Below are 12172 nucleotides of genomic sequence, written 5' to 3' on the forward strand. Positions count from 1 at the left end.
TTTTTACAGAGGCGCAGTGAGTGTGAAACCCAACTCCATTTCTAAACTGTGCTCACCTCTGCAGTAACTGTGTTGTGATTATCATACACATTTGAAGCTCCTCTCTGTATTTTCAGAGCTTTTGTCATTATTTCAGGTGTCACACTTTAGCATATCATGTCCAACCTCCCTTGGAAAGCTGGTGCTCATAGAGTTAGACAAACAGAAAAAGTTTCATAAAGATTCTTAGTATCCTGCCAAAGTGGAAGCGACCTCTCCCGAAGGAGACACCTCCCTGTGTACCACTGCATCATTGACAATGACGTGGACCTCTTCAGAGAGGGGACAGGTTTGTGCAAATTTGCTGAAGACTGATTATATAGAACTAAGACAGAAGACTGAGCAATTGGACTCAAAGACATTTGAATCATGGAGGGATCATTTTGGTTTATGGATCAAATCTGAACCTCGGCTGTCTTTCTTTTGGTTAATATTAGCGAACACTAACTATCCTACTAAGGCTCATTGTAGAAAGTGAAATGAGGAAGTTCAAAAAATCAGGCTCAGATATCCTGAATATGTTTTGCTCTGAGAGACTATTGCTATCACTACTGAAATCCTACATGTGAATGGACTCTAAGTCAGAACACAATTTTAAATGCTCCATCATGATAGCACATCGCCCTCCAGTGGCCATTCTTGTTATCCATCAAGTAATGTGTATAAGAGAATGACAATATTATTAATATGAAGCATTTTGTTAGCAATGTAGGTACTTGCTGGATGTTTCTTTCTTCACATTACTTTTAAAGGAAAGTAATCAGCTAATTAATGATTACTGTATTAATTAAAGAAAAAGAAAAAACTTGACAGTATTTTCTGCAAGGAAATCCTTTTAAAGAGAAAAATGTTCAGATTTGTGAGACTAAACTTAAAAGGTTTTGAGTAAATGATGAGTATTTATTCAGGCTTGGATGTACGCATTTGTGAAATTGTTTTACGTGTGGTCAGGTTGCGTTGTATTTGTGTGTGGATTGGAGCACATGTTTGTGAATCCTCAAAAGTTACAAACGCTTGTAGATCACATCGTACGCATTTCTAACACTTTTAAGGTAAATTTCTCTCCATATTAAAGTCTATACTCTTACCTCCACACTTCTGCCTCCTTCTTGGGTGATCTACATGTTTAATTCCTAACACAATCCTATTCATTTATCTGAGCTTCAGATCAGCACTATGGGTACACTGGCTCGCTCTAACTGACACTGCCACAAACTGCCAAATGTAAAAACAGAGACACTCACAGAGCTGTTCAACCTGTAGCATGTGATCATAATGGAGTATTTTTTTTCTGCAATGGAAGGAAGGACATATTATTCATCATTAGCTTTCTATAATTAAATATTTAATCTGTTCATATAAGAAGAACTTGTAATATTGATGTATTACTTGAAGGGAGTGTTTTCATTTTGTTTTTTGTGTGCTTTTTTTTTCCTGGAGGAGTGAACTGGTTCACATGGTTTCCAAACTTAAGTTTTCAAGCAACTTAAAGAAGTCCAGACACTTTTCTTTCCAAGCTCCTTAGACTACGATGACCTGGATGACTGAGAACCTTCACAGACATATCAAATATTGATGTAAGAAATGGACTGTTGACTGAAAAACTAACTAGGCACAGCACAGTAGGAGCAGCACAGGAAGACGTTCATTAGATCAAGAACATCTTCAAAGATTAGTGGTTAAAAATACCTGCTGAGTTGTGCACAAACCTGGTGACTAACTCAGGGGCAATTCTAGGATCAGAGCTTTGGGGGTGCTGTGCACCCAGAGAGCTGCCCATCCAGGCAAGGTAAACTTTACTCGTCACGATGAGACGTCTTCCCTGTCTCTGTCAGTCCCTGCATCCTTAAATGTCTCCAGTTGTCCCGAGTTCCCTCTGACTGTCTCCTTGGTGCATTTAAACCCCTGCATCCTCCCTGTCCTCATCGTCTGTTGTCTTCATCTCCATTATCAGTCATCATAATTTTATCCTCTCTGTGCAAGTCTGCAAATTTTTTTATTAAATCATAAGATTCTTAAATTCATCAAGTCTCTCTGTGCCTGGGTCCTCGTCTCAAAACATGACATCACTGTTTTGTACATTTCAACACAATTGAATCCCCACATTTGTGAAAGAAAAGCAAAACACTTTTTTGAAAAGTCTGTAACAAAGTCAAAGTCAAAAGTCAAAGTCAACTTTATTTGTCAATTCTGCCACATGTACAGGACATACAGAGAATAGAAATTTCGTTACTCTCAAACCCTAGATGAAATAGCAAATGAACATTTAAATATAAGAGAGTGATTAAAAAATGCAAATAAAATAATTAAAAAGTAAAAATTTAAATAAATACAATACAATTTAACAAGAAAGCTATGCAATATACAATATACAATATTCAGGTAAGGGTAAATGACATTGAGTGTAAACCAGGCAGAGTAGTGCAAATAGGCAAATAGTGCAAATGGAGATTTAGTAATATACGGTAAGAGATAGTATAACAACAAAGTCTTATGAGGTAATGGCAGTCCAATGCTCCACAAAGTGACTGGTAACTGGTGCAGGCCAGTGAGTGAGTCAAAATCATCAAATCCGATAAAGGTTATTTAAATGCTGCCAAAGAAGAATGGATTGGAATTTAAAATTTAAAAAAAAAAAATTAAATTTAAAAATATATTTTTTTTAAATTAAAAAAAAAATTTAATTTAAAAATTAAAAAAAAAAAAAACATATACTAACCTCAATTACTGCGGGAGAATAATGAATGATGCTCATAGTGAGTAAAAAGTAAACTGAGTGCATTTTTTGGACAGAGATTCACTTTTAATGTGTATGTATATTATAATACAGATACATAAAAAATACACTCCAAAAATACAAAAGACCTTGAAATATACAAAATATTATTAAAAAATTTGAAAATTGAGACACCTTGGGGGGGGGGGGGGTGCTGAAGCACCCCCAAAAATGGGCTAAAATCGCCTCTGGGCTGACTTAAAGAAATGTATGAGTAGCAGCAAAAGTTAGTCCACCAACACTGAAAAAAGTGATATTGGCTCCTTTTAGATATAGCATATTTTATTTTGGTATATCTTTTTAATTCAAATGAGTAATTCCTGTCTATATAATTCGAGTAACTCCAGAATACATTCCCTGCGTTTTAATCCAATTAATTTTAGTTAATTAAATGTAGCTCAAAATGCTTAAGTATGTTTTTCATAGCATCCTGCTGGGCCATTTTGCGCATGCGTTAGGACAGGCCACCATTTTGCGCGCGGACTGAAAAAGCCGACACTTTGTGTGCTGCAAGCAGGTTCAAGTTAATCACACAACTTTGTGTAAAGGTGGTCTAGCTTCGGTAAGTAAAGCTTTTACGGTCGTTTTTGTTTTATTTTTTTTTACCTCAGTCAAAGCATGTTGACTCTTTAAGACGTGTGCACATGGAGAAAGAAGTCTAAGTAGTTGTACACCTCTGAACTTTGTCGTGATTTGACTTAAGCTAGCTATGTGCTCTATTAGCTACTGCTCTATTAAAAGAGTAATTGTATTGATGAAAACTGCTATGTTAAATTGTCATATATTTTTAGCTTAGTTCTGGTGGCACACTTTGTACTAACAAATTATGAAACGAGGCAATTTCTCTGTTGTAGTTAGCTGTAAAGTTCACTGTACAGACAGCCTGCAGTTTTAAATTGTGAAATCGTCCCTCCCGCCACAACATTGGCATTAAGGAATAGTCGGGCGGGGGCAAGGAAAATTTTAAAGTTGTAGAGCCTGTAGAGTATGTGTTGGATGAAAAAAATAAAAGAACATTTCAGTATGTTCCAGTTTTAAAGGTTTTATGGCAGCTTTTCAGTGATTGCCACCTTCTTGCTAAGGTTTTGGATGGTAGTCGCATAACAGAACAAAGTGGGGCAGAAGTGATTTACAGGTCTTTTAGGGAGGGGTTGTTTTTCAAAGAAAACAGTTTTTTATCAGCAGGTGAATTGCGAGTTTTACTGAATTTGTATATTGACGATTTTGAGATTTGCAATCCACTTGGAACTTCACGTAAAAAGCACAAAATTTGTGCCATATATTGGACTCTTAGCAATTTACCACCTGCTTGCCATTCATCACTGACTTCCATTTATCTGGCTTTACTCTGCAAGTCTGAAGATGTAAAGACATATGGATATGAAAAGATTCTAGAGCCGTTGTTGAGTGATCTTGTTACTTTGGAAAGTCAAGGGATTTTTATTGCACATCTTGGAGAATTTCTCAGGGGCACAATACAGTGTGTCATAGCAGATAATTTGGGAGCACACAGTATTTCTGGATTTATTGAGAGTTTTTCAGGTGAATACTTTTGCAAATTTTGTGAGGCCAAAAGATCTGACATTCAAGAAACAGAGGTTAGTTCAGGTGCGTTTACTCTGAGAAGCAAAGAGACACATGAAATGCATGTAAGTTCTGCACAGAGTAATGCAAAACCATGTCACGGTGTTAAAAGACGGTGTGTTTTCTCTGCACATCTCTCCCATTTCAGTGTTTGCAGTGGATATCCTCCAGATATTGCACATGACATATTTGAGGGCATATTACCAGTTGAGTTGGCATACTGCCTGAATATCTTAATTTTGAAAAAATATTTTTCACTTGAATGAATGAATGAATGAATGAATGAATGAATGAATGAAGGAATTGAAATTTATTTCAGTCAACAACAACAACAACAGATTATAATTTTACATAAAAGTACTCAAACAGAAACCGAAAAAGGAATAGGCTGAAGCCTTATGGCTTATACTTATCCTATCCCTTACCCCCATAGAAATAATCAAATCCTTAACCAAGAAAATAAATAGCATTGATAAATAAGTTGTATAACAGTTTGAAAAGAAATCAATGATAAATCAAGAAATTAAATCAACACAAAAAAATTTTAACAAACCAAATTTCTATAACCTTGTATAATACTAATTTTTAAAATCTTCCTGAAGAATGACAAAGAAAAACACATCTTCAGTTCATCATTAAGTCCATTCCATAATTTCACTCCCAAAACTGACACACATCTATACTTAACATTGGTTCTCACTTTAGGCCTTTCAAACTTATAAGCAGTGTTGGGTAAGTTACTTTAAAATAGTAACTTAGTTACTTCTCTCAAAAGTAACTCAGTTACTTCAAGTTACTCGTTACTTTCAAAGTAACTAGTTACTAGGGAAAGTAACTTTGGTTTTACTCAGAATTCTCTTGTTAATGTGTTTCTTCCATAACTTTGCCAGTCTTCTAGCTTGCTTACTTGCCACAAGTGCACTGTGCCACCTACCAATAGAAAGGAAAAGATAATGTGCATATTTCCACGAGAGAAATCCCACGCCTGGACCGTCATTGACTGCTGCCATGATTCTAGCCTACGTCACAGCGTCATGTGCGTCTTTTACATCCAACACAAAAACTGCAGTCGTGGTGCTTTCGATTGTACTCAGAACTTGGAAATTCTGCCTTCTGAATAGGAAGATGTAGGTAACACCAGACTGCAGATGAGCTGCATACAGGGCTGGACTGGGACAAAAAAATCGTCCTGGGCATTTTGACTAGAGGGGCACCATTATAGGAAAAATCATAAAGCCTTTGAATGAAAACAAACGCTGTTGTGACAGTGATGTACACTGTTTTGATGGTATATATGCATCAATCTATCAATCTTTTGTTGTAAGATTCAGATAATTATTTTTTAAAAGCTAGACATTTTAAATGAGAATAAGAAAGAAAAGTATTTCTTTGTGCCCCCCTTTCCCTGTTAATGCCCTACCTGGCCCCCTGGCAACACTTTGCTAGATCCGCCCCTGCACAGTTACCAGCTGTCAGCTACCTAAAAAAGGATCCTGGGGTTATTTGTCTCTCAGAAACAGTTCATAACTTCCCTTCAACTCATTCATGTCACCTAAAAGGTAAACCTGTTTCTCCATCACAGCTCTGATGATTCAGTAAGGACATCTCCTGGTTTCATCTTCATGTTTCCCTCTCACCAGATATACAAACTGATATCATGACCAGCAGTTTTTTTGCAGCTGTGGCTCCAGCAAACATCAGCTGATACTAGAAATTAATATTAAATAAATTCTAACAACAGCTGATCAAGCTTAAACGTGCTGCTGTTGTTTAGCGCGACATCCGCTGGTTTCCTCTTTCGGCGCAAAGTGAGCGATAAACAAACAAGAGAGCCGATCAGCTGATCACTGATCAGTTTTCATGATTAAAGTAGAAACGGGAGAGGGAGGGGGGAGAATGAGAGAAGAAGAGGCAGCTGTGCAGCGTAAAGACACAGAATAACTCCAGCTTTGTGTCTTTTTCATTGTAGCTGAATTACGGGACAAACTGTTCCTTTTTACCTCAATTCTTATTGCGTAATATTTTCTCTGAATACCAGACGGGATGGTTGGCAACTCTAATAACTTATGAACAAAATAAAGTTAAAACATCATTAACTTCATAGCACCCACCCAGCTGTATAGAAACTCCGTCATGCTAGCTAGCACGCAGTACGGAAAAAGTCATAATAACGAAAATAAACTCCACCTAAACTTGGTTCATATCTGACCCAGAGAGACTGCAGGTCATAACTTCTTACCTGAAGTTCAGTTCACACTGCCTCGGGTCTCTTTTCCTTCTGCGTCCCTTTTCCTTCATCCACCTGCTGGCTTCCACCACTTGCTAATGTTACTGAATCTGTGGAAGCTCCGCGATAGCCACCACACGAAGTAACGAGTAACGAGCCTATCTAAATCCCAGTAACGACTAACGCGTTCCTGATTTTGGCATAATAACTAGTTACCGTGCTCGTTACCACAATAATAACGTAGTTACTGTAACGCGTTACTTAATAACGCGTTAGTCCCAACACTGCTTATAAGACCCCCTTAAATCATATGTTCCATCTCTTAGTTGAAATATACTTAAAATACAAATTGGAACATTCTTTTTCATCACACGATATATAATTTCTAAAGTTTTAGAATATATAATGTCCATGAATTTTAACATAGATAATCCTACAAAAAACTGGTTGGTGGACTCCCTATATCCAACTTTATTTATTATTCTAATAGCTCTTTTTTGCAATTTAAGTATTGAATCCAAATATGTTTTGTATGTGTTCCCCCAAATTTCTGCACAGTAGGTCATATAAGGCAAACAAAGGGAAGTATACAATAAATAAAGGCAGTTCTTATTCAAAAAATCTCTTGTTTTATAAAGAATAGAAATAGACTTGGATAATTTTCGTTTCACATGTTCTATGTGGGGCTTCCAACAAAGTTTATCATCAATAATTACTCCTAAAAATTTTGTCTCAATTTTACTTTAATATTACTTTTACTACCTCCAAATAACATAAATTTTGTTTTACTTTCATTCAATGATAGTTTATTAAATACAAACCATCTATTTAACTTCATGAGTTCTGTTTCCACTGTTTTCAGTAATTTCTTTATGTCAGGGTTCCTCTGCCTACCCGGTCGGCTCAGTATGGCTACATATGTTTTGTATTCTTTTTTTATTTTTTCCCTGCTCTCTCCCTTCCCCTCTTTCCCTCCTCCCTCTGCCTGGGCGGAGCTCACCTGTGGGCTCCTGCCCTTGGCCCACGCACCTGTGGCTCATCACGAGTGATCCAGCTCCTTTATAAGATGGCAGCCCCGTGTTTCTCGTCGCTGGACCGTTGCCGACCCTCGTCAGTGTAACCCCAGCTCAATTACTTCTGAAGTGTTTTCACAGCAATTTACCTTACTATCCCTTCGTGTCTCTGTGTACAGATTCCCTGGACCTACCTACCCCTGTGTTACCCGAGTGAGTGGAGTGTGAAGAGGAGTGGACGGAGTGTGTGTGTGTGTGTGACTATCGGCGTCTTTCCCATTCGTGTGTGGACCCCCGGAGCCCGGCTTTCCCCTCACTTTTGTAAATAATCACCTGGTGTATCATAATAAAGACTCTTGTGCTTTCAAGACCTAGAGCCTGCGCGTGAGTCCGTTCAGTCCTGTTGTGACACTTTATGTCTTTTCCAGAGCAAAATAAGTTTGTATCATCAACAAACATCACAAATTTTAAAGTATCACTGGCTGTACAAATATCATTTATATAAAGTAAAAATAACTTAGGTCCCAAAACAGATCCTTGTGGAACTCCACAAGTTACTTTTCTAAGTTTAGATTTCATGTTATTAATACTCATATATTGGAACCTATTATTCAAGTAACTATTTAACCAAAATTGTACAACACCTCTTAAACCATACCTTTCACACTTCCGTAAAAGTAAAGAATGATCTATTGTATCAAAGGCTTTACGTAAATCAATGAACACACCTATTCGAAACTGTTTTTCATCCACAGCCGTTGCAATATTTTCAATAAATTCCATCACAGCTAGAGATGTTGAGCGATTTCTTCTGAACCCATACTGATGATCATTCAATAAATCATATTTATCAATAAAAGAATCTAGTTTGTTTGCAAATAGTTTTTCAAGAATCTTTGAAAACTGAGGCAGTAAATATACTGGTCTATAGTTTGACACAATCTGTTTATCACCAGTTTTATATAGTGGGATCACTTTGGCAATTTTCATTTTATCTGGAAAAATTCCAGTTTGAAATGATTTGTTACAAATATATGTTAACGGCTGAAGGACACTATGAAGAACTTCTTTAATTAGTGACATGTCAAGGTCGTCACAATCCATGGATTTTTTACTCTTGAATTTACTCACCACTTCTACAATGTCAGTCTCACAGACTCCACCAAGAAACATTGAGTTACATTTACAAGAAGTATAATCTACTTTATCATAATTTCCTCCTGGTACAGAAATTTCTTTTGCCAAGTTGGGACCTACATTAACAAAGTAATCATTAAATTCATTATCTTTGCTCTCAGTATTCTCAATCACTACATTACCTCTTGTTACAATACGTGTTGGAGAACATGTATTATGTTGATTTTTTATTATCCCATTTAATACACTCCAGGTAGCCTTAATATTACTTTTATGTTTTTGAAGCAGCTGTTCATAATATCTTTTCTTTTCATATCGCATAATAGATGTTAATTTATTTCGATATTTTTTATATTTGTCTTCATTTTCCTTTGTTCTATGTGCCAAAAAAATCCTGTATAACCTTTTTTTTTTTTTACAGGCTCTTTCCAGACCTTGTGTAAACCATGGTTTTTTCTTTTTATAATTTTTAGAAAACTTTTTAATTGGACAATGGCTGTCATAGATTGACAAAAATATATCCAAAAACGCATTGTATGCATCATTAGTGTCTTCCACATAAACTTTTTGCCAGTCATAATTTTCTAAGTCTGTTTTAAAAGCCGCAATTTGTTCTGGTGTTTTTATTCTACCACTGTAATCCATTTGCTTTTCCTCTTGAAAATGAAGTTGATTGTTCATTTCAATCACTGAAAAGACAGGCAAGTGATCACTTACATCTGTGACTAACAGTCCACTATGTATCTTGCTGTTTATCTTATTGACAAAAATATTGTCGATCAAAGTGGCACTATCCATCATTATTCTGCTCGGCTTTAGAATCAACGGATGGAATCCAAAACGAAACATTTTGGATTCCACAATAAATTCTGAAGTCTTATTATGGTCGTTTGCCTTCAATAGATCGATGTTAAAATCACCACAAAAAAAAAAGTCACCTTCTCCTTGTGTTTTTCCAATATTACAGAAATTTCTTTAGTAAACTGATCTATACAGGATGCAGGTGTACGATAAATGCAGCTAACTAATATGTTTTTTGAGCTTTCAACCTGAATTTCAATGGTTAAACATTCCATCAATCACAGCAGTCATATTGTTAACAACTTTACATTTAAGATGTGAAAAAACAAACATAGCAACACCTCCTCCTCTTCTATTCTTCCTATTTTGCCAAAACATTTCATAGCCCTCTAGTCCATCTTGCAATTCTTTGTCGTCATTCAACCATGTTTCTGAAATTGCTACCACTGCAAACTTATTTTGAAATTGATCAAGATACGCTTTGATTTTAGAAAAATTACTGTAAAGACTCCGACTGTTAAAGTGGATTAATGAAAAACCTTTTATCTTGGGATCCAACTCTTCCCCATTATAATATTCACATGTCATATCAACATTCTGATAGAGGTGGATATCTGGATCAATACTGTTGTCCAACTCATAAAATTTATAATCATGAGATCCAAACTATTCCATTTTTTGCCTTTTTTTGTTCACACATTCACATGCATAGTTATTTTTCTCACACTTATCAGATATTGTTCATATCATAGTCAGCAACACAATTCTTTTCTACATTGAACTCTATTTCTTTTGTTTAAATCTCTCAAGATCTGCAATGTCTCTGACAACAATTACTTTAGCTTGTTCTGGTGTCCCATTAAGTCTTATGAATACCTTACAGTTCCTGGTCCAGGTATCTTGGATGTGCCTTTCCTTCTTCAATAGTCTTGCCTGTCGTGCAATTTCAGCATTTCTCTTGGTGAGATGCTCATTCACATATACGCCGGTTCCCTTTAACTTCTTTCCCATCTTTAACAGTTCAACTTAATATTTCCTGTTCACAAATCGTAGTATGATAGTTGGCATCTTGGTATGTTTTTGTGGAACAGTATGACATGCAGCTATGTTTTTGCTATCCGAAAGAATGTCTTTGTCTTTGAAAAACTGAATAACTTGCTGCTCAAGCAAATCCTTTTCAGCTCTTGGTGCATCTTCCCCCTCCTTGTCACCTGCTGTACTCCGTGCATAGGTGTAGTGATTTGTCTTCAGTCCAGAAATAATCACATCTTCCATTCTTGTATACTGCTCCAAATCTTCAACTCTTTTTTCCAGCTCTTCAATCTTCTTGTCTTTTTCCTTAATCACAATCTTCAGTTGTCTTACTTCTTCAATTAAGTCCAGTAGTCCTGCTTGCTGTTTCACCACCTTACTCAATTCCTCTGACATGAAGTTAAGAGACTTCTTAACTTCTTCAATACAGTATCTTCTGTTAGCCTCTTAGTTGTCATGTTTCTTGATCACCAATTTAAATTCTTAGAAGACAAAATTAATTCCAGGCTCCAGGTAATCCAATAAGCCAGGTGTTACTTGTAGAGCACATGTGATGGAAAAAAAGGGACCCTAAACTTCAAAGTTTGTGGAAATACTCACACAAAATGAAGCAAAACTTCTTTGACAGCCTCAATGAGTCCATTCGGACATTTCCCTACAAATGGGCAGACAAGAGTAATCGCCCTCATGCTATTCCCAGGACTTTCATGCAGAACAAAAGCATTGGAGGAAATGCTCATGAAAATTGGAGTCTCTTACGATTCCTTCCATTGTTGGTAGGACACTTGGTACCTCCAGATGAAACAGCTTGGCAGGTAATTTTGGACCTAAAGGACATTGCTGAACTAGTTGTTGCACCAGTACACACAGAACAATCAATTGCTTTCCTTGAGTCTAGAGTCTCTGACCACAGATGTAGGTTGAAAAAGCTGTTTCCAGGACTGAAGCTGTTACAAAAACATCATTTTGTGGAGCATTATCCACAGATGATTAAATTCTTTGGGCCACTTGTTGCCATGTGGACCATGAGGTTCGAGGCAAAGCACAGTTTTTTCAAACAGGTTGTTCGTCACACACGGTGCTTTAAAAATATGCTACTGTCACTGCTACTAGCTCCTGGAGAAAAGCTCCAGAGAGGCGTGTTTCATGTTAAAAGTTAAAATATAACAAAAGAGATTTTACTCAACAAAACAATACCTTTCAATTGCCGAACCCTATCTCTCCCCTCAACTGGTTGTATGCTTCAATGTTTCCTAATTATTTTGTCATCAAAAAATGTATGCGTTTGTGAACTAACTTTGACGGTGTCTAACGATAAGATGACCGAGTTTTGTCGATTCAGGGATGTTTTCTGTGCACCTGGTCAAATATAAATGTCTCAATATGTTATTTCTGTGAGTCAGACTGTTTAACCCGATCATATGGAACAAAAACTTACTTTTCGTATATTTAGAGATATACATATATATATATATACACATATACATACACACACACACAACCTTTTTAAACTGGTGATATGTTGACGATTTGTCACCTAGCGTAAAATGTGACGCTTTGAGA

This window comes from Mchenga conophoros, linkage group LG23 (assembly GCF_057382185.1).
Source record: "Mchenga conophoros isolate Kocher_MC1m ecotype Shallow Benthic linkage group LG23, M_conophoros_male_GT1.1, whole genome shotgun sequence".
In the NCBI taxonomy this organism is placed as follows: Eukaryota; Metazoa; Chordata; class Actinopteri; order Cichliformes; family Cichlidae; genus Mchenga; species Mchenga conophoros.